Source organism: Bacillus rossius, chromosome 1 (assembly GCF_032445375.1).
Source record: "Bacillus rossius redtenbacheri isolate Brsri chromosome 1, Brsri_v3, whole genome shotgun sequence".
Lineage (NCBI taxonomy): Eukaryota > Metazoa > Arthropoda > Insecta > Phasmatodea > Bacillidae > Bacillus > Bacillus rossius.
In genome coordinates, this window is record NC_086330.1 from 45,388,773 (window position 1) to 45,411,928 (window position 23,156).

Genomic DNA, 23,156 nt, shown 5'->3' on the forward strand with positions numbered 1-23,156 from the left:
CGATCAACTATTAAAAACGCTTAGTACTAAAGTGAACAACGTTGTTCTTAGTTGTGTCCATATCGAAATTTCGCTATAGTTTTCATCTGTGCGGTCTTTGTTGTGTTGACCAGAGCTGTTTGCTGTTTGCAGTAATTTTGTCCGCATTTTTTCTTTCGTTTAGTTATTATCTCAGTCCTTTGATTATTATTTTTTTACTTTCATAAATGCTTCTGCAAGATTATATAGGTGTTAATTTATAACTTTTTTGACTAAAATAAAGCTTTTTTTTGTAGGTTATGTAGGTATGCAGTCTATATATGTGTATTTTCTTAGTCACATTTGGTTTTCGGTTATTTGTTCATAAATTTGTACTGAGTTTCCTATCGCCACCGTAACATTCTTTTAAAGAGCGCCAGAAACTTAAAAACATTTCAGGATCTCCTTAGTGCGTTTGTACTTTTTGAAGTTTTCAAATTCTGAGTTAACACGTGGCTGGATTTAAACTAATAGTCTGAACATCTGACAGTTGTAGAAGTAAACAAGAATGCCGCTGAAGATTTAAAATAAAAATTCCTGGTATGTACTAAGGTTAATATTTGTCTAATTATTTAAATTTCAGTACCTAAACAACAACTTTGGCAATATAAAGCAAGAGAGTTTTTTTGTTGGCAAATAAATAATTCAAACCAATTTTTTTGCTGCAACTATAATAAATATTCCAATATTTCACTTGCGATGTGTTAGTCCTCATGAATTCTAAAGTTTACCATTTTTTTTAGCAGCGTAGTCTGACAACGGACACAAAGACAAGCTTCAGGCAATGTACGTTAGCCGTCGATGACTCAAAATAACGAAAAAAAAATTTCCGCTCACCCTCATCGTTCGTCAACAGCAAAATGGCGGCGGGCGAGGGTACACACCGTTGGGTAGGGTGCGCATAGCGCGAGTGAGGAAGGAAGGGGGGGGGGGGGGTGTTTGGAGGGAAGGGAAGAGTTCAAGAGGATATCAACTCTCCAGTGCAAATAATTTCCACACAGGTCTGAGAGGGTGGTTGGGCGAGTGAAGAGCTTCCCTCTGCCATGCGCTCATCCCTCACTCTACTGAGCACACGACCGTCATGTCTCCCCCCTTCCCCCCCCCCCCCCCCTTGATTCAGCTAGTCGCACCAATCAGCATCTGGCGTACGCGAGGCGCTTGAAATACTATCCAAGCGCTAGCCACAGTATATGGTTTACAAACCGCGTGATGTTTAGAAAACGCCTCGTAAATATGTATCGTCAATAAGACGGGATTCCCGCCTGACTTAACAGTCATCATTTTGAATACTCGCTTAAAATTCCACACATATAACTTTAGATCTTTCGTAATTTAGAGCTACAATTAAATACGAAAACACAACTTAGAACCTTTGTTAAGTTGGAATCACGTGACTTAGTACTGGCATAACGTAGAATATTCTATACTGTGAGTCTCTAAAAGTAATTTGTTTCTAAGTTATGACAACACTCCTTACAAGATTACTAAATTAAATATATATATATGCTCGTTTATTTGTAGCTTAGAGTGCCCTTTTTTGTTTAACATCTTGTTGAGAACATGGCCGTCATCATCGATGGTAACACACGACATAATTCCCAAATATTTATTTTCAGGGAGTTATTTGAAAATATAGCATGGGACAATGAAATACATATGGCTTGACTGGGATTCAAACACGAGTCATTCCTAATGCTTTTCCATGGTATTATCACTGTACCATCTCTATCTATTTAAAATATCCGTGTGCTACAACAACCAGACGAGTGGTTCAATAAACAGTAGACTATCATTTAAAATACTGACCATTTCCATGGGTGGATTTTTTATTCAAGTAAATACTTTTATAATGCCCCCAATCTCTATGGGAAAACAATATTTTATATAAAAATTTACAAATAGCCAACCGCATTGAGAGAATTCTATTATTTTCTAAAGCTTCAGCTTAAAGTTGAAATAACAAAGGACAGCAGTTCAAACTCCACTTCGTGAGTGGTACAGATGAAGTAATGCGACTTTAGTACAATAAACAAGTTTTTTACGGTAACATAGATGAAAACGATTATTAAAAACCCGAATATTAGGAAAAAATATATTAAACTGGAACATTGTCAAGAGATTGATTGATTCGTAAACACTAAAATATTTCATACATACATAACTTAATTTACCAAACAGTTTCAAAAGACTTCTAATAATCAAATACCTCCAAAGTCATTGTAGCACCTATGTTACATCCAAGTAATAATGATTGTGAATTCAATCAATACGAGGTAAGAAGAAAATAGAAAATCAACAAGGTGTTTATTATACGAGCAGGAGTTTCACACAGTCGCGAAGGAGGATGAGAGAAAGAGAGAGAGAGAGAGAGAGAGAGGAACAGAGAAGGAGTAAACTTGAACGTCAGGTAAACAACCCTCGTCTAGACATAGTGTGTTAAACATTTCACTCATTAAAATATCCTCGTGACAGCACACAGGAAATATTTTTCTGTTCTTTCACGAAAGATTCCTTTGGAAACCAGTTGCCAAGCAATATTTTGTAATACCACAAAGATAAGATATTGTAATTTTGTATAAAAATGACAATGGTGAATTTTGCAGATATATATAATACATTTTCGAAATAATGAGTCTGTCTTAAAAAAATGGTAAAAAATTTAAAATTTAATTAATTTTTTTTAAACATGGAAAATATAATCAAGTATTCAACAATTTGACTTTATTTTGCTGTGTCATACTTATTATGAGCGCAGTTAATACTGGGAAACTATTCAGGGAACGGTTTACAATTAACTTTAACTTTTGGATGTAGTGGGACATAACAAAGCATAAATTCCCGGGTAGGAATCCGAACCCAGTTTTACGGCGAACACTATTTTGTAGTGATACAATTTTTTTCATGTAAATGTGCATATTTACTAATATCTGTAATTTTACCTTAATATTTATGCTCCATTTAAAAAAACAAATGTTACAGTGTACGACACAGCAAAGGAAAAGTCACGCACAAGCTAGACGGATACCCGGCATGCGACGCTGCAGGCAATATGGCAGGGTCCCGGTATCACTCGCGGGTGCGACTGGAGGATGAAAAGACTTGCACCCTTTCCCTTCTCCACCCTCCCGTGAAAAAAAAAACGTAGCTCAAAACCCCTCTTGTCCAACTCATGAGACCTCCCCTGGCCGCGTAATTCACGTTAGTCCCGACGCCAGGTACTGCCCTGCCCCTAGACTACTTAGCTGCTCCTAGACTCAGGGGTGGGGCTGTGTCGGGAGCTACCCCTTCCGTCGGCCCTGGGAATCCTCTCTGCATAAATGATACCCCCTAACAAGCGAAGGGTGCCCGAAACAAGGGTCTCCAAGTTTATAATAAGCATGCGTAAAAATTTCTCAAAATTGTTAACAAGACATCACAAGACAGAAAATATCTATTTTTACAGTAGATAACCATGTAAAATATATATAATTTTTTTAAAATTATTCTGAAAATTTTCACGCTCACGTCAAAAATAGTACTTACGATTGCATCCGTTAGGGCGGGCTGTTGGTGGAATTCCAAAAAAAAAAATATTTTTCAGCTTGTTAACAACAAACTTCTCGGAGACAAAGGCTTCAGTGGAATGCTGATTAGACTATATTTTAAGTATTTAATAAATGGCAAAAAAATTAATGAAAAAAGAAATTTTTTTGTGCATTTTACGCACTTACCGAATACACATGTTATGTCTTTTAGGCATTTTTAGGGGGGAAAAAAAGTTTTCTAGGGCTTAGGCCTTTGTTGCAAAAAAAATGTTTACATATGGTAAATAATGTTTATGACAAACACTGCTATGGCAAACGCTTTTAGGGCATTTAAGGTAAAGATGTTTAGGGTAATCTCATTTTGAGTAAACCATGTTTAAGATAAACACCATATTTAGAGCGATAATAAGTGAAAATTAAGCCTTAATTGTTACTCAAGTGTGGTTCGGTTTTAAGCACTGGCTGTCAAATGCTTTCAACGCCAATAGGCATTCGGTCAGTTATTTTCTTCGAGGCGGGAGCAGTTAAATTTCGCTGCAACGATACAAAAGGGTAACATGATCTTCGACGTTCGGTCTCGGGCAAGCTTGGGTTTCGGCCATTCTGGACACGCCGTGGCGTCATCAACCCCTGTTCGTACATCGTCATTGCAAGGGGGGATAAGGGGGAGGGGGGTTTAAGCACCCGCCTGTGACGACGGGAGAAGCTGCTCCACTCTGCACACACACACACGCGCACACGCACACCATCTCACACACGCACCCAGAGCACAACTTGGTCCAGCTGCCATGTTGCAGAGACTCCCCTAACTAGGTCGACCATTGTGCACAGATAACTCCCTCCCACCCCTTCTCTCCCCTTTTTCCCTCTCCCACCCTTGGGTGCTGCTCACAGATGAGCCCATCAGCCCTGTCACAATCCACCGTCACGACAATGCCTAGCCTGATGCGCGCACCTAACTTTAATGCTACAATTATGATTGTTACAGGTATCTTTTATCCCTAAATCTGTCTTCACATACTAGATATCAAAAACTGTTTATTCGGAAACATGATGATTGTGTTCCCCAAAAAGTACAAGTTCATAATTTAATCCATAAATCTATTCAAAGTGCTCACAATACAATCTTATATATTGCAGGTGATGTGTAGAGCTTGTGTAAATAAATCATGCAAAGAGTTTTTTCAAAGAAAACGATAGTCAACACAGATTCGTTGAGTTACTCAGTTAAGTCAGTATAAGCAACCAAAAAGTTGTTATTTCACAGAAAATGATCGCATGTTTAAAGATGTTAGATTATTAATCAGTGTTTAAAGGGTGTGCCACACTTACTTGGAGAACTTAAGCTGGCAGACACGTCACGTTTACACAGTAACTTACAAATAACGATCATAAAAATTAATATTAAATAAACTACTGTCATTGAAAGCAAAGTTATCGCTGGTAAAATGGACTGATGAGACTATCCGTCATTTTAAATAATCAGAAATCTCTCAACTAGATAAAACATAGTTAAATTGTGGAACCATATTTTATATCTGTGGATAGTTGCTGCAATAGGTGGACGGTTTATGCAATAATATGGATTTTATCATGGAGTTTACATTAGTGTCAGCACTTCACAGTAAACCGTTTACTTGACAGATTTACAGCCACTTTCTGGTGTTGATTTATATTATGATAAATTTTCCAACTATAGAATGATGTAAAACATTGTGAAAGGCAGAGCAGAGACGAGTGTTTTGCAAGAAACAGTAGGTACGTGTCCGCAGGAAGTTTGAAAGTAGTTTAATTGCGTACAATTGCCATAACTAGGCAACTAACTTGCGGTTAGTGTCTGTTGCTTTGCATACTTTCCAGGCGCTTATAACTGAATTCACAACGTAATAAATTTTCACTAAAATCAAAGCATGGTAATATAGAAGAAACACTGAATTTTTACCCCTTTGATTAGAAAGGAACTTCCCGCCAAATATCAAAACTTTTTTAATTGCCAAGCTCAGAATGACGGTCAGGCATTTGCATAGTGTTTCTTAAATTCACGTGACATTTAAGCATAGTTTTTAGGTTTATTAACAAACTTTAAAGATTACCGCAGAAATTATTATATCTGAAGCTAACGGCACGTTTAATCAAATTATTTATTTCTTGTATTCGTTAATAAGAATGATAATTGAATCTACGTGAAAACGAATAAATAAATATGAGGCAATTTTCTGTACTATTTAAAACAGAAATCAATGTCCAAATAAATAATTAGCAAATAATAAAAAATATTAAAGATAAAAATTAACAAGAATAAACCCTACTAAACAAAGCCAAATTATTGCACATAAAAACTGCCCCAGTGGTTTTACAACGTTGCCAAACATTTATTTACAGAAGGCACTCATGTCAGCATTATTTTTATCTTTAAAACATATTTGTACTCCCATGTTTATTCACAATTTTAAACATTCGATTGATACGGAAAAGTCCGCCATTTCCTCGTTTGCTGTGCACAATTCTGACTGGCTGATTCCGTCCAACATCCAAAAATTTTTTTTTAGAATCCATCCTATGCGAAAAATGTTTTGGTAAAAATTAAAGTCATACAACTTTTCAAACCAACATGGCTTCGCTAGTAATGTTTTCGGTGTTTTCACTGCCTTTCAATATTATTTGGCGCATCGAGTTTGAAGCGGACGTTTGACAGCGTGACAGGGCCTTGGACAGAACTTCTGTCGGCGACGGCGGTTGCGAGTTCCGGATCTTGTTATCATGAACGATGACAGCTCCACCCCGCAAACCTTCCCTCTCTCTCTCTTCCTCCCCCCACTTATCCCCTGATCCGTCCGTGGACAGTTGCACAGTTGCGCGGCACAATGCCTCTTCGGCCACCCCTCCGTTGTATCGGCCACCTACAGCCCACCCACTCCCGCGAGGCCACGCACCGCTCGCACGCAACACGACGCACGCACCCGGACAGTATTCCAGGCGGTGACGACAATGGGCGCGTGAACAAAGGTCTACCCCTCCCTCCATCCCCCCCATACACACTTCACGGATCACCCCAACGAGCCCTGTCATTGGCCGCGACTGCCTGTCATCGCGGCCAATCGCGAGTGTCGGTGGGGCTGGGGTCGCTGGGACGATACTCGCCGTAATAAACCTGCCGTGCAGAACTACCGCTTCCTGGACACACGGTCAATTGTTATGAAATTGAGCTAAAAAAATAATTATTATAATACACTACTCAAATATTTGCTAGTAGGCTAATCACACAAAAAGAACAAATTTATAATTATGGAATAAATAAAAATAGCTATTTATCTTAACAGTAAGTATAATAATTACTCAATTTACGTTTAACCTGAAGTTACAAGGATTTTACCATCCAGAAATCTGTTAAAAAATATGCAATAATCGAATTGTAGCATAACAAAATATTATGAAAATAGTTTTTGAAGAACCTTCTTGAATAACTTGCAAAATGTTTTTTTCTAGCGTAAAACTCTTCCAATCAAAATAAAACCCTAAAAACAAGTGCATCACTATTTATTGAGATAATTAGATTCTAACCTCTAACCACTATAAAAAAACAACTATAAAAACAAAATATTAATTACTCTTTTACTATGTCCTACAGAAAAGTTTACGTCCATTTAACTAACAAAGTTATTTAAATTTTATATTAACCCCAATTCAATGTTTATCTTTATGTAATCTTGCAGGCGTATGTCTAACTTTATGGTTCACACTGCGCACATTACAAATTATTATTATTTTACTTGGCGTATTTCTGAAATTAAAAAAAATCTACTTACTACAGAAACATGTTTTATTTTGACATGTTTGTAGATTTCCTCTCAAAGGTTTCGTTTATATTTTCCATTGCCCCTTCTGTGCAATTTGATATACAAGAGTTTTTTTTTTTAGTGAACTTCAAAACCACCCCATCTCCCCACCTATAAAAATTTTTTATACCACGAATCCACTCAGACTTTAAAGTGGAACATTTAAAAAGCCGTAAAATATATATCAAATAAAACAGGTCGTAATTAAAATACGACAAACCATAATGGCGGGTGAAGTCTAGATCACTAGAGACCAAAAAAAATTCACGGATTCATTTCGTGGTGTGTTAAATTATAACTACTTTTATGAGCAGTCCATTAAAGAATATCCTAGTTTCAATGGTATATTATAACTTATAACAGTTGAAGGTAAACTAACCTAGTTTTTCTTACAAAGGTTGCCAGAAGGTTACACTTTTATTTATACGGCACACATACAACCTGAAGTCCCATTCTTCCCACAATTTGGTTAATAAGTCCGGAGTAATGGAAGCAATAATAGCCTTTTGAATTATGTGTCTCTACTCAAGCAAATCATTAGGTAGCAGCGGATCATAGACATGATCTTTTATAAACCCCGAAAGAAAAAAAAATGCAAAGCTTTATGTCATGAAGCCAGCGAAAAAAAGAACTTTGTCATCGCGACCATTACTACCAATCCAACCGGTATGGACTTTAAACAAATCGCAGGTTGAACTGAAACTACCGATTCACTCTTAGAAAGTTGCAGAACAAAAAAAACGCTTTACGCTCAGGAGTCGCCATTTTGCGTAGGTGGCGCTGCAAGCGAGAAAACAACAAAGCACTACTCGCGCATGCGCTTATCTAAAACTGGGTTACCATTTAATTGGGACCTTGAACCATCACTCGACAACTCTTACAATTGGCACTATCAAAATTTATAACTGGGGCATTCCTTTACGGACATACTGTACATCAGTGTTGCTTCTGCTATTGGATCACTGTTAATCTATACGGCTCTGGGTCGGTTGAAAGAGACCCTCAGTCAAGAAAGTATTGAGTCACCTAACTGAGACGCCGCAACGAGTCAACAGCCAATGAGCAGGCGACTTGTACTCAAGTTGCGTATGCAGAGGATCGCGGAGTCCATCCCTGGAGGTCGTCGAACCCGCGAAATTGTTCCACTGTATTACACGCCACAGTCGTTTGCTTTCTCTTACTTCGGAAAGCGCGCAAAAAAAAGTTTATTTAGCCTATTTATTTTAATTTCCCCGGCCGCGCGCGCGCCCAGACCGCAAAAGGAGGCAGATGCGCGGGGCCATGTGTTTCCCGAGTCGGCCGCCAGGTGCGCAGAGGCGCGCGCGTAGGACACGCCTACTCCTCTCCCCCTCCATAATCATCTATTCTTAAACGTGAACGGGCCCTTAAAGTCACCTACAGCCACGCTCTTCACATGCGGTGATCTGATTTTCCTTATTGTGAGCGTGTCCACGTTACGAATAAATAACTTCCATACAACTGCCTATGATTTTCGATACTTCAACAATTAAATATTTATTTTTATATAAGAAAAATATATGCCTAATTCAAATTTAACGTTTAAAACAATTTTTTTGTATGTTTTCCCGATTCCGTACGAAATTAATTGCCACAAATTATGATGCTATTAACTAAAATTCAAATTAGTAAATTAGTCATTTCGTTATGGTATCAGAAGATTCAGAACATAATTATAAACCAAAACCGTGGCGTTTTACATTCACTGCACTTTATGAATATAGGCCTATGCCCTTACATAGGTATACATATCTGTACTAAAGAAGTAAAGTACTTCTTATCCATTTTGCTATGGAATTGAGTTGGCACGATGTAAAAATTTAAAAGTATTACTCCAGTCTAATAAACATTACTAAAAATTAGTGTGCTAAAGCTTAATAGAGCAGTTCATATAACTAGCGAACAAAGTTGGAACAAACCAAAAATATTTCATCTCCCGAAAAATCTACAGTTTTTTAAATGGTATCATTTACCTCCCTTATAGGTATAGACAAATACAAACGACATGTGTGAGTATATATCTACGTACACACATTTATAGACACAATGTGTATGTGATAAAAACACAGCATTATCAAGGCAATGCACATAAACTGATAATTGAATGAGAATGGCTTAATGAATCGGGCTTATTAGAGATGATACTGGAACATAATTACGGAACAAATAGGTGGAAAAAAGGGAGTTCCCTAAAAATATAGACTGGGTGGCTACAAAGTTTGCGCCATTTTTTCCACTTGGGAAATTTCCTATTTTGACACCGCTCATGTGGGCTTAAAGACTGCGGCGGCAGGATGACAATAGGTTTCCGTAATTTTTCCGTGAAAAACAAGGTAGAATTCGCGAGACAAAAACGGCAAAGATCTTTAAGATAAATGTAATAAAAGAAAATTAAAACCCACAGGCACAACAAGCAGAGCATGCAGAAGAGTAGCCTACTTGTCAATTAAATAAAAAAAAACTTGTATAAACTTTTAAGTGCTTGCAGTAATTGATGTTAAGCTGTGGCCAAGCAGTTAACTTAATTCTAAAATAAATAAATTAAGGAATAAAAATATGGTTACGGTCGACTAAGGATTTCCCCCTTTGGCGATGATTATACGTCTTAAAAAAAAACTTCCCTAGAGATGCACACATTGCTCATTTCCACCGATAAAACTTCTTAAAAGGTTCGCCAGCGGCTGAGCGAATGCTGCGCGTGAATGTGTTGATGATGAGTCGACATAAAGTGTCGATATAATGAGTCGACGGAGAACACGTGACCGCGCCTACGTTTTTAGCGCCCCATCACATGTGTGTATCACGAACGTTAAGTACGCATTCTAGTTATATAAGTCACGCGTCTTTTGCGATTAGCATAACGGTACATCTTTATATATTAAAATCAAATTTAATTTGTCAGTAAAATTAGGTTTTTTGTAGTTATTTTTTTTATTTTTGTTTGGGATGTATTCTATAATTTTATTGAAACAACATTAAAAAAAACCAATGCACTCGTACGTACATTCATTAACGCCAAATACTGTAGTAGGTTAGTATAGGAAAGTCGTCGAAAATCCACGATACAAGCGATACTCGGTGATCCTGGTAGCATGAGCTGTACTTTGCGTTGTAAAGAATATTTATAGCACGATATTTTTGAGTTTTTGTTTCACTTTAAAATAAATTTAATGCGTTATTTGATTACAAACAAATGCATTAGAAGTATGCGCAGTCTTTAAAACCTCTAATGCAATATTTGGTGACGTTTAGGCTTTCCGAATTCCAGCTGTACGATCCAAAGATGTGGCATACGTACACAAATTTGAAATTCGCGCTCATATGTTTTTTTAGCTCACGCCGCTAGGATCGCCGTAGTAATGTGTTTCATACCTCGCCCGTGTTAACGGCCCAGAGTTTCCTACATTGTCTTCTACAATCATTGTTAATACCATTAAATATATGTTATAACTAGCTGCAGTACCCGGCATTGCCCGGGCTAAACACATGGAGCTTTATTGTCTGCGAGTTAAAGCAAACTGGATAGCGCTATATGACAGTGTGTTGGACATAGAGAAATGTCACACAATTAATGTTTGTATGTTAATGACCTATGATTTTTTTGTTTACCCATGGCGATCGGTTATTTACTATTAATTATAAATAATTAAGACCATTAATAGAAATAAAAACTATCCTATCTCTCAAGTTGGAAAAAATTACACATAAATGCCAATTTTCATCGAAATCGGTTGACTTGGTGAAGAGTTCACTGGACACAAACATCAGGACACTGGATTTATATGTATTAAGAGGGTGAGTACCTGTACCTACCGCGGAACGACTGGAATGTGTTGTATGGCGCAGAGCCCCAGGGAGGAAACCAGCATGCACGCCCGTAGATGATCCCCTTATGACGTCAGCAATTCACACCTTTGACACTTAACCGCCAGGGTGACGCACGGCGGAACGGGTCGCTCGTTGGAGGTCCTTCCGCCCAGGACGTGTATTATTGTCGAACAGGGCGGAGACCGAGGAAGGACCGCGGACGGGGGCTTGGAAATAATTACTCGGCCGAACTCGGGGTGCGTCGCGGAAGCAGCCAGGGGGCTGGCGGGCACTACTTCCTGTCGCGGAGGCGTGAAGTGAAGTGTCGTTCCGCGCAGATGGCAGCTCCGGTTCGCAATTACAGGTAGACCTTAGGCTGTTCGCCCGTTCCTGCCGTTGAATAAAGGTGGATTAACTGTCTACACTGTTAAAAAATATTCACCTTAAATGTTTACAAATTATCTAGGGATCTTCGATAATTTACGTCAATCCTCGTTAACTTACGTACACTGAGTTAACGTGAATCCGAAAGAATATTCTTGGTGGGTTAAAAACACATTTTAAAACTGGTTATGTCTACAACAATAACACTCTCATTTTGTCCACTTGTGTGTTTACCTTTGTGTAGAACTAAATATACAACGGGGAAATCTAATGCAGCGTAGTTTCAAAGATTCGTTTAATGGAAATTTACGAAGAATTCTTTGTTTATTTGGGTTAAATTCTTCGTTGAAATTTCCGTAAATTTAATGAAATTTCTAACATTGCCGGATGGCTTGTTCAGTAAATTCCAAGAAGAGTCTATTTTGTACGTTAGGGGCGGGTTGTATCGCAAGCACAATGGTGAAGTGCATGTCCGGGATTTTCTCTATAACTGTAAGTTCTTAAGTAGAAAAAGATATTGATTATTGTGTCACTGTTTATTGTATATAATGATCTGTAAGCTTCTGTATGGTTGTTATTTATTGTTATTGGTTCAACAATTCGCACTGTTCACAAAAAAATAGGAAAAGCCTAATCGAATTAATAGCATGGTTTGAAAATGTTAATTCCACCCAGGAAATATTATTAAATAATGTTTCTTAAGATGAGGTTTTGTAAATATAAAATATTTTTTAAGTTATTATATTTAATTAATTTTAGTTCATAGTCTTTATATTACGTTTTTTAATAGTTGGTATTACTCCCATACTTTGTATTTTGTAGCTTTACTGCAATATTTTCAGTGTTAAATAAAATTGTTAAAAAACAAAAGATTGTGAACTGGTCTAGTAAGATATTTTTTTCAAAATAAATAAATGATAAATTTTGAAATATTTGTGAAAAGCAATTATTTCGTAAAAAAAACTTTTTTTTTAAGAATTCCGATAAACTGCTAGTATATTTGACAATATTTATTCGAGATAAGTGTCAGCCTCTAGTTTGAAAGAAAAAAATATAGACACAAAACAAAATTGACACTGAGGACAAGAAGCTTTATTTTTATTTAGGTTCGTGCGTGATGGAAGAAGCCAGCAAAATTCTGAATCGTCAGCTTCCCACGCGTTCCATTTTTCCTGAGGAAACGTCGGAAAAAAATAATAACACAAACGATTTTGTGTTCATGGGTGTAGGGCTATTCATCTAAGCGGATAGAACGAGGTGTGGAAAAAAAATTAATAAAACATCGCGTCTCGCTGACAAGAACGTTGAAAACGAGATATTTACGCTGGTAAAGACAGCGAATCAAAAATTTCGCCCGAGGTGGTTTTCAGCATTTCATTTCGTGGAACTAATTGGTTTCTGTTCTCCATTTTCGGGGCTTCTCCCTTCCCCTTCTCCACTAAGCACCTCCCCCCTTCTCAAAACTCAACCCCCCTCCTCAGGCCACAGAGCCAGCTGCCGAAGATACGGCTGGTGAGAGTTAATGGCCAGTGGACAGTTCCCCGACCTCGTCATAACCCCGACCGTTTCCCCTGCACTACTTTGACCTCCCTCCACGAGACATCCTGCCAGCCCTTGGTCCGCCCCGCAGAAGGGGTGGGACCCGCCCGCACCGCCCTCCACGAGACAACCTGCCAACCCTTTGTCTACCCCGCAGATGGGGTGGGACCCCCCGCGCGGCGGCAAAGACTCGTAAAATGGCGGGCAGCGAAATTTTTAAGCCAATAGAAAAACTTAAGGAAATTTTTATGTGGACCTTTTTCTTAACTGTAAATAATGGAAATAGTGCTCATTTTCTTAATGAAAGTATCCGGGGACCACAAGGCAAGATGGAGGTAGCAGGAACGTTTGCTTGCTATGATCGTTCCCGCAAGACCATTTTTTTTTTTCTCCAGCAGAGGAGCCGAACCAACAGAAGTATCCGGCGCTTAGAAACTGCATGGACGTATACGGCTTGATCGTGCCTACGAGACTTCATTGATGAAACAATTTACGTTTGATATATTTTAAAATTAAAATAATATAAATCCACCACACTAGCAGTTTATATATATATATATAATAGTTGTGTATGATAAAAGGCTAAGGGCCAATTGAACCACAGTCGTTAAACAATGTTTTATTAACGACCGTTTTAAACAACGGTTAAGATTTTTCATTTCACCACACTTTTCTTGTGTTTAACTTTCCTCAGGTAGGTTTATCGTTATTAAGGTTCGTTAGAAACTCAATTCCAAGGAAGTGGCCATTTTTTTTTTGTTTGTATTGAGTTCATAAAAAGCTTTAATTTGCAAATAAAATGTAACAGTTGAGAACAAAACTAGATTACGTATTTTAATTTTGTAAACTTATGTTTTATTATTTGCAATTATTTATGTTCATAATAACATAAGTTTGACAATATCATTGGAGATGAAATTAGTGACGACTCAGCTGACTATTGTTTGTTACAATAATATTCACTGGAAATGTTCGGCATGGACAGTAAATTTAAGCATCATTTATTTCGTCTAAAAATTGCATGAACAAGACTTCAAAATGTTATAACAACTGGAAGTAAATAAATTTGTAACATTCGAGGTATCAAGCGTGACCCAAATTTTCCTTACAAAATCTGGATGACCAAGCTTCGCTCAGAAGAATCTTATTAAATGAATAGCTAATAACTCGCGTCTTCGCTCATGCAATTTTAAGAGTGTTCCTAAAATCTTACAATTTAAAGAAGTGTATATATGATTAATTCCCAATATTTGGACTAAATAAACAGACAAAATTAATCGTCAGGTGCATAAAAGTATATTTGGTAAAATAACTGTTTTCGAAGTAGTTATCGGTATGCTATTTTTAATTTTTAGTAAAGATTAGGTATCGGATTTGAAAACTTATTTTTTATAGTTTACCTTGATGAAATTACACTTCCTGGCATTTCATGAGGTAGTCAATTAAAATTTATATATATTAAACTTACATCTATACTATTTCAATTATCTAAGTTTACGAATCTTTTACAATGTCACATTTATTTTCTATGGTTGGACATAAGCTTAGAATAATCAAGGGATCTGACATTTAGACAAATACATCCCGTTTTTAAGAATATTTGATGCAATCGCATCTTTCTTTTAAATGTAGAGTACATGTATAAAGTTTATTATCGAACTTATTAGTTGAATCTTAGTTTTTTTTTGTTATTAACTAAGCAGTATATCCAAATTTTTACCAATCTCTTCTTTTCCCACTAGGATACTGGTGTAAATATTTAGAATTAAGTAAATGTAGCAATATTGGTTAACCAGAAAAAAAAACCAAACCCAGCTTATTTATTAGATTAAATAAATTTATTACTTTCTTAAAATAATATTAACCTCTGTTAAGACTGACAAGTGATAATTCGGAGAATGTTGAATAACTTAGGTAGCTTAAGGTATGTTCATTTATCATTTACTTAAGCACAAATTTGTGGGATTTAATCATAATATATATATTTTAATATTAAAACAGTAATTGAAATACTTAACCTCTTAAAAAGTTAACTTCTGTAATTTGTAGAAAAGAGTTGATAGTTTTTGCATGCTTGTAAATCCTACCACATAACTTACATCCCGCTTAATTACCTTTAGGGATACGACTTTTATAATAAAAACAAATTCAAATGGTTTTTCACCCCTTTTGTGGTAGAATGTGGGAAAATGATAAACGTTAAAACCGATATTATATCATAATAACTCATTTGAAAGTTATTCTTGCTCCGTTTTTAACATCTTAATTTGCTTGAATATATGATTTAGTAGACTACTATTAAAACTAACGTGCCCCGTTTCACGCACTGCCTTTGAGGTCGAATGTCTAAAAATGTTTAAAGTATTCCAGATAATAATTTAATAAAGTAATTCATGTGAAGTTGCTTACAGACAGATGTATTTGCTATGGAGATACGAATTTTTCTATATTATAAACATAACTTACTCCCTATTCGCACCATTAAAAATGAAGGCAAAAAAACTAAAGAAAAAATCACAGGCTTAGTGCTTACCTTTATGTGCTTGTTATTGATTCTTAATTTCTAATTCTTATATTTATTAATTTCGGAAGTATTAATTTTTGTCTTTACATGAAACGTCGCCCCTTCCACGTAAGGACGGAATCATACAAATAAGTAAAATAATAATTTTTAATTTATTATCTTACCATTTTATTTACATCTTACTTAGTCACCGAAATTTGATGTTTAAAAACATACTACCTCATTTTCCACGTCATTACAAGATGTATTTTAATAAACGACAAAAAGTAATACGTAACTTCAGATGCAATTTGTTTAAGTATCTTACGTCTATTTCTTATTCAATTGGAAGCTTTTGTGTTTATTTAAAAACAACCCTATCCTTTTAACAAACTAAGGGTTTGAATTGCGCAAAATGGTAATGTTGAATTTGGTGGTTTCTGTATGATTATTATTCGTTCCCAATTTTATTTATTGTGCTTGATTGAGTTTTAAGTTAAAATCATTTTTATCCAGAAGATAGACATTCCACTTCTAATGCCAGAACAGATTGGTCAGCCAGTATGATTTCATGCCAGCCATCTTGAATCTACCAACTTGTTTTCGTCTGCAAGAGGTTGCAGCCACCATGTAAAATAAAATTTTACCCATATCATTGCTTGAATAAACTTTCATCACAAGTAAAACCATTTCAGCGATAGTATGAGTTCGGCTATGTTTGGGCGTGTGCGCTATCGGAATTATTTATAAATGACTCAAACTTCCTAACAATTTCCATATTTCGAGGGAAAAATTTCCGTTTCAAGAGAAAATTTCCTGTTTATTAATAATAAAAAAAACTAAAAATTCTAAAATCCAAAAACCAAAAAGCTTTTTCTATTTTAAAGAACCGTATGTCCCAAACATGGCTTAAGACTCCTGAAAGCAAGCGACTCTGAGCTGCCTCGACATGGACTGTAAGATTGAAATTCTTTAATTCTGACCAAAAACTTCGGGGAAAAGACCAAAAATCATCAAAAAATTCGCTTGATATTTTACTGATTAGTTAGAGTGATTCCTGCACGTATTCGATCCTTGCCTTATTCGCAAATGGTAATATCAGGAAAAAAATATCTAATAAAATACAAAAGAAATCCTAAGGTATATATTCATCATACACCAACCACCAGTAACGGGCAGATAATTTTAGGTTAAAATATATTTCTCTATTTAAACTAAATATTGAATTACAATGTTCAAAATTACAAATAAGATAATTTATTAAGTACATAATTTCCACAAGTACAAACAATGATTACTAGCATTTCTTGAACTGTTCAGTCTTCTTGGAAGGCGGGTCGAGTTCTTTGCATGCACTGACATGTATTTTCAAGGCAGTTCTACATGACAGTCGATTAAGAAGCAACGTACAATCAGTGGCCAAGCACAAGCAGTCGGTGGCCAGCCACAAACATTTGGTTGTTTAGGAACGTCAGATAGGTTTACCAGACACGTGCATTTAGTCGGGGTTTGGGGTTGGAGGAGCTTTGCATTCTCAGTAATGTTGGAACAACCGGTATCTTTCCCATTCCCAACAAAGCAGGTCAAAATATGTAAGGAATGGGGATGGGGTGAAAGGCATCGTCTTGTCCCGACAGGGTACTTAGCAACGATAACAGATTGAAGGCGCACCTGCATTTGGCTGAGGTTTTTGTCTTCTGCGACAAGCTGCTTCCGGCTCAACTTCTTACACACAAGACATAGTGGCAGCAAATAATCCTGTCTGATTGGAAGCTACAACAATGCTGTCTGGAGTATAGAAGTTAGAGATTTCACTGCCAGGCTAAATATAATTTCTTCTCTTTTCCTGAAATCGCTCACCAATGATCCTCACACTACCAACCACACAGCGTAAAAACAAAGAAATGTAGATTTGTCTGGAACGATATCAGGATCTAGAGTAGGTATTTAGAATCATTGAGGTCCAGTTGTTATGGCTCGTTAGTAAATTTCATACTTTCTAATAAAATATCATCTACTTTGTATTTCCGTATCTTGATAAACATGACATAAATATGAAGTATTTTTTAAAGATTATTTTAGAGACGGGAGGTGGCGTTCGTTGGTGGTATAAAACTATATTAGCTCGTAAAATCGCGATATCAATTTACATAGATGGCCATATTACAGTGCCTTCTTTGACTGGCGTATGTAAATAAAACTTTATAGTATGAAAGATTGAATAAAGTCACGTAGAACTGTTAGAACTATAAATATGATCAATTTATTCTTATTTTTCTCCTAATAAGACATGGAACTGGCTGAAAATATAATTACCTACTTTTAATAATGACCAATTTTAACTGAATATCTGCAAAGATCACTATAAGTACTAAAAACATTTTTCATAAAATAAATTAATTTCTTGTAAATTTGAAAAGTGTTCATATAACAGCAGACGAACAATATAACAATAATTCAACATCAATTTGGGCTTGGATTGATGTTTTTCTAGTTTGTATGTAGCCAATATTTTGATAGCGCATATACATATCGATGCAAAACGCCCACAAAAATTAGTACTGTATGCCAAAAGTTGAAGTGAACGGTTCCTTCTCATAGTTGTAATTTTATAGTAAAGTATACCCTTATAGCCTAGTTGCTTTTATAACGTCGCCCAAAATCTTCCAAGAGGGTTGAAGGCGATTACAAAGAACATTAAATAACTAATAACTATAATATTTTGTAAGAGAAAAACGGGACTTTTATGTTTTAAGTTGTGATATGGTATGGTATTCGCTTTTCGTGGTAAAATCGCAATATAAAGTGGTTTTACTTAAACCTACATTATTAATTATTATTTTTAATTGTATACGGAAATGAACACTAATTACAAACACGGTTAGAGGGTAGCTCACGCAGCTCTCTACCAAAATATTTAAAAACACAACAATTTAAGTATGGCTGAGCACCAGAGAAACATCGAAATAATATTTATTTTAATAGAAAAACATTTTTAATATAACATGCAGCTTCTATTGCAACATATTGCGTTTAATATAATGAAGAGAAAAAGTTATTTTGAAAAGCTAACTCACTATCTTTTTTGTGTGTTGTATGACCTCAATATACAATTAATCATAATCTTTCCAAATAAAAACTATTAACTAATTTGTTACTTAAATTTACAATTTTAGGTGAAAATAATAAATAAACTAGTATGTATTTTGGATAGTAAAAATGTAGAGACGGCATTTTTACAAAAATTATAGAATTTTTTAAAATATCCTACGGGTATCACGAATATTGTTTTTTTATAACGGCAGTAATCTAGGTACAGTAATTTAGAGGTATTTTCTATAAGTGTAAACATTGTAGTCTTGCCGTATTAATTCAATGGATGACATGCTTTGTACGTTTCCATGGTACACAATCTTATACATAACCGTTCTTTGTGGATCTCATTAAATATTTTGCACTGAATCTAAGCCAAGCTACACATTTCATTCGAACATGCTAGTGTACATACACCGGCCGGTGTTGCCAGTGAAGCTGCACTGCATTTTGCTACGCTGGCTAAGAGTCTAATGTTTGAAAGAAACATGGTTGAAATTAACGTATTTGTACAAAATAAAATCTGTTGCGATCGTGAATTTTTTAAACTAAGTTTCAGTTTAATGTTCAGCAATAACCATAAAGTATTATCCTAAGAAAGAACAGCAGCGGAAGACTTGCACAACACTGAAAATAAAGTGTCGGTGAGACGTTGCGGAGTGAAACTGCGGTTTTAGGTACCAAGTAATAATTCTACTAGAAACCAAATTACTAAAACTATATAATTAGTAAAAAAAAACAAAGTTCTATCATGAATATTTTTTTCATTTGGAAAGAGTTCAGAACAAAATCTATAGCTGAATACATAGAGGAAGCCGGGGCACATTGCAACAAAAATTAGTTATAATTTTTTTTCTGGTTTTGTATTATGAATATTTAAAAAATATCTAACATCCTATGAATACTATGATATTTTACCCACAGTATTAAATATAATATAATGATTGCAAAAAAATAATTATCATTGACATAATCTATTTAAAAAGCACTTGCACATGTTTCAATTTGCCCCACATGCGGGGCATATTGCACCATTGGAAGGGCCACATTGAAACATTATCTAATTCGGAATTTTCAGATTATAAATCGTCTGTGTCATTATCTGCTCAGTCAATACACACATAAAAAGGATTGTTTTTAGCACAGGACCAATGTGAACACATTTTGCACCTTAAACATTGTACTCATTCTTCATTATTCTTATATATTTCTCCACAGTTCAGACAGTGAGTGTGATGTGATGATTCTCCGAAGAATCATCACTGAATTCAAGTTTCCTTTTGATTCTTGTTTTCTTCTTAGGTATTCACCGGAATGATTTTGATGGGCAGGTTTTACTTTGTTTTTCTTCTTACTCTCTCTTGAGGCTTTTTCCATTTCCAGCAATGTTTTCTCTGGTGTATCTGTGAGAATTGCACATTTCCTTTTTTTTCTATTTCGACTGCATTCTTGCCATTGCCCTGCTTTTGGATACGGGCGAACAGCTTGAGGTGAAAATGTTTGCGTTAAATCTCCAGGGTCTGATATTTGGACACCGCTGGGCCCAGGGACGATATCTAGTTGGTGATCACTGCCCGAAAACACTTCATTCACTTCCTTTATTTGACTTATATTTTTTGTATGCATTCCTCGGGCAGAGTACGATCTGTTACAAAAGAAGCTGCAAAATCACTGTCTTGAAACTTATCAACATTCGTTGGGAAAATGCCAGCAGCTGAAAATCCTGAAGTAATATTACAAGGTGTGAATGATGTCATGAATGCTTCTTTAATCATACTTGGCAAGTCATAGATATTAAGTGTTTTTCCTGGATTTATTTTTAGCCAGGAATCGACTCCCCTGCTACAGAGTTTCTTGAATGGTCCGTAAACACGAATGTCAAGGGGCTGGAGCCGGTGTGAACAGTGTGGTGGAAATGACAAGAGTACTACACAATTGTCTTTACACAAATCCAAAACTGTAGAACTAAAGTGAGAGGAATGGTTGTCTAGTAACAACAATAGAAGTGGATCGTCTTTGTTCAGTTTGGTTTAGGCAATAAAATGTTTCATAAATTGCACAAAACTGTCCTCTGTCATCCATCCAGATCCTGTAGCAGCACCAATGCAACCAGCTGGTACATCTCGTATACAGTGGTCTTTGAATTTATTTCTTGGGAAGATAATCATAGGAGGAATAAAGGTTCCCTTTGCAATCACCGCTGCAGCGACAGTTACGAGTTCACCACGTTATGCTGATGTGACTGTTCCCACTTGTTTGACTCCTTTTCCTGCGACAATTTTATTTGGTTTCAGCACAGTAGTTGCTCCAGTTTCATAACAGTTCCAAATTTTTGAAAAAAGTAGCCCTGATGGGTGACGTGAGTAAACATCAGAGAGTTTCTTGTAAAATTCATTCATATTATGCTTGTTAAAACTTGTCATCCTGGCTTAGCTAGTTTCTTCCGGTTGTCTTATTGATATCTCTGGATGTCTTTTCAAAAATCCACACAACCAGTCCACTCCTGCTGTTTCTTTTTCTGCCCAAGATGGGGGCATTTTTATCCATATTTTTTAGCACAAAGGTACGCAAGTTGTCTTACTTCCTTAGGGGTCAATCCAAACATGATGTCACTGCATCCGACTCGGAAGTGTTGTTCGTTAATACCGCCAAAAACCTGTGTTTTAAGAGATAACAAATGCGGGAAATGTACTAAATTAGTAAGAAATGGTATTCTATGTGAAAACTGTGACAAATGGTATCACTTCAATAAGTGTAGCAATATATAGAAAATAAATATTCCAGAAATTGAGTGGGTCTGTGCCACGTGTGCCACGTGTGCCACTTGTGTAATACAAATTAATAGATGATGAAGAAAACTACATGGCATCACTGTCACCGGAGAACAATACAAGCATCAAATTTGTGCAACTATCTCAGACGATACTGCTACGAAAACGCAGGTGGTCCTTGTCATCCAACTTCTGGAAGAGGTGAGTTCACTACGAGAAGTCATAAATGTACTGCAAATTGAGCTTAAATCTGTCTGACAAAGGTAAAGAAACTGCAGTGAGTCTTCCTTCTCCGTGCTTGTGGTCGCAAGTGGTGCGTAAGCGGAAGTTCAGCAAGACAACTTTACCGTGTGATTTTTCCATTCGTGTATCTACTAAGTTTGATGCTCTGAACAACAGGGCAGAAGAGGCTACCAAACAAGACCACACAATCAAACGCGATTCAGTGAAACACAAAAAGTCAGGTAACATATTTGTGTTTTGTTGAGTAATGTGATGCCTGAAAAATGTGTATTTGGTATGATTAAACCAGGTACAAAACGTCCTGGAAAAAATTGCAAACGTGAGTAAAAAACTTGGTCATAACGATTCAGCTGTGATCATTGGTGGATCCAATTATGTTTCGAAAAATGAAGGCGATAAAGTGATTAATGTACTGAAACAAAAACAGAAACATTTTAGTAAAACAAATGTGATTGTTACAGAACTACCCCCCCCCCCCCCCGTCACGATCAACCAACTTGGTCGTGTGTTAATGTAGCAGTAAAGGACACAAATAGGAGAATCAACAATGTTTGTAATTTGTTTAAAAATGTTCAAGTTATAGAAACTAGTACGTTAGATAGGAAATTATTTACCAGGCATGGATTGCACTAGATCCACGAAGGTAAACAGAGACTGACTACTCTAATCCATAGCTCTAACAGAACAATGTCAGGTGGGGAGTGTATATCCGAGATTATTCCTTTAGGCTTTACTGTACAGGGGAACTAGAGAATAGAACCGAACTAATAAATAATAAATACAGTAAAGCTCGGTACTCAAACTCAACCACAAGTACTTGTACAGTTGATTTTGGTGAGAATGTATTCACACTACCCATAAGTACTGACAATGGTAATAATGTTTTTTTCCGAATAACAGAAGTATTAATGTAAAGTACCGGAATTTAAGATCTAGGAATAGCAATACATATGGTACACAAACTAAAGATAATATTCTCAATAAACAAGACAAGCACCATGCTTCTAACAAACATATACTTCTCATCTTGCACCAGAATATTCATTCACTGAGAAAAAAAACTCACTGATCTCGATTTGTTATTTAACACTACACTGTTAAAAAGTGAAACAACTACTCCAAATATTACATGCTTTATTAAACATTGGTTAAATAATGAAGAAATTACGTTTTACCCAATACCAAATTACACCATGATCTACAATTATTGTCGAACTAAACTTATAAATGGAGGTAGTTGTATCTATATTGAAATCAAACTTGCATTTGACAGATGTATTATATTATGTATTTATAGGCCACCTGACGGAGACATGTATTCATTTTTTAAACAACTGGATAAAATAATAAACAAAGCATGGAAAACACATTAATACTCTGTGGTGACCTAAACATTGACTTCTTAAAAGAGACTAATGCA

General features: G+C 36.0%; 1 protein-coding gene across 1 annotated transcript in view; it reads right to left on the reverse strand.

Moving 5' to 3' along the window:
• The window catches only part of LOC134527438 (zinc finger protein basonuclin-2-like), a 523,318-nt gene that overhangs the window by 73,019 nt on the left and 427,143 nt on the right, over positions 1–23,156 (reverse strand). The gene's annotated exons all lie outside the window — the stretch shown is intronic.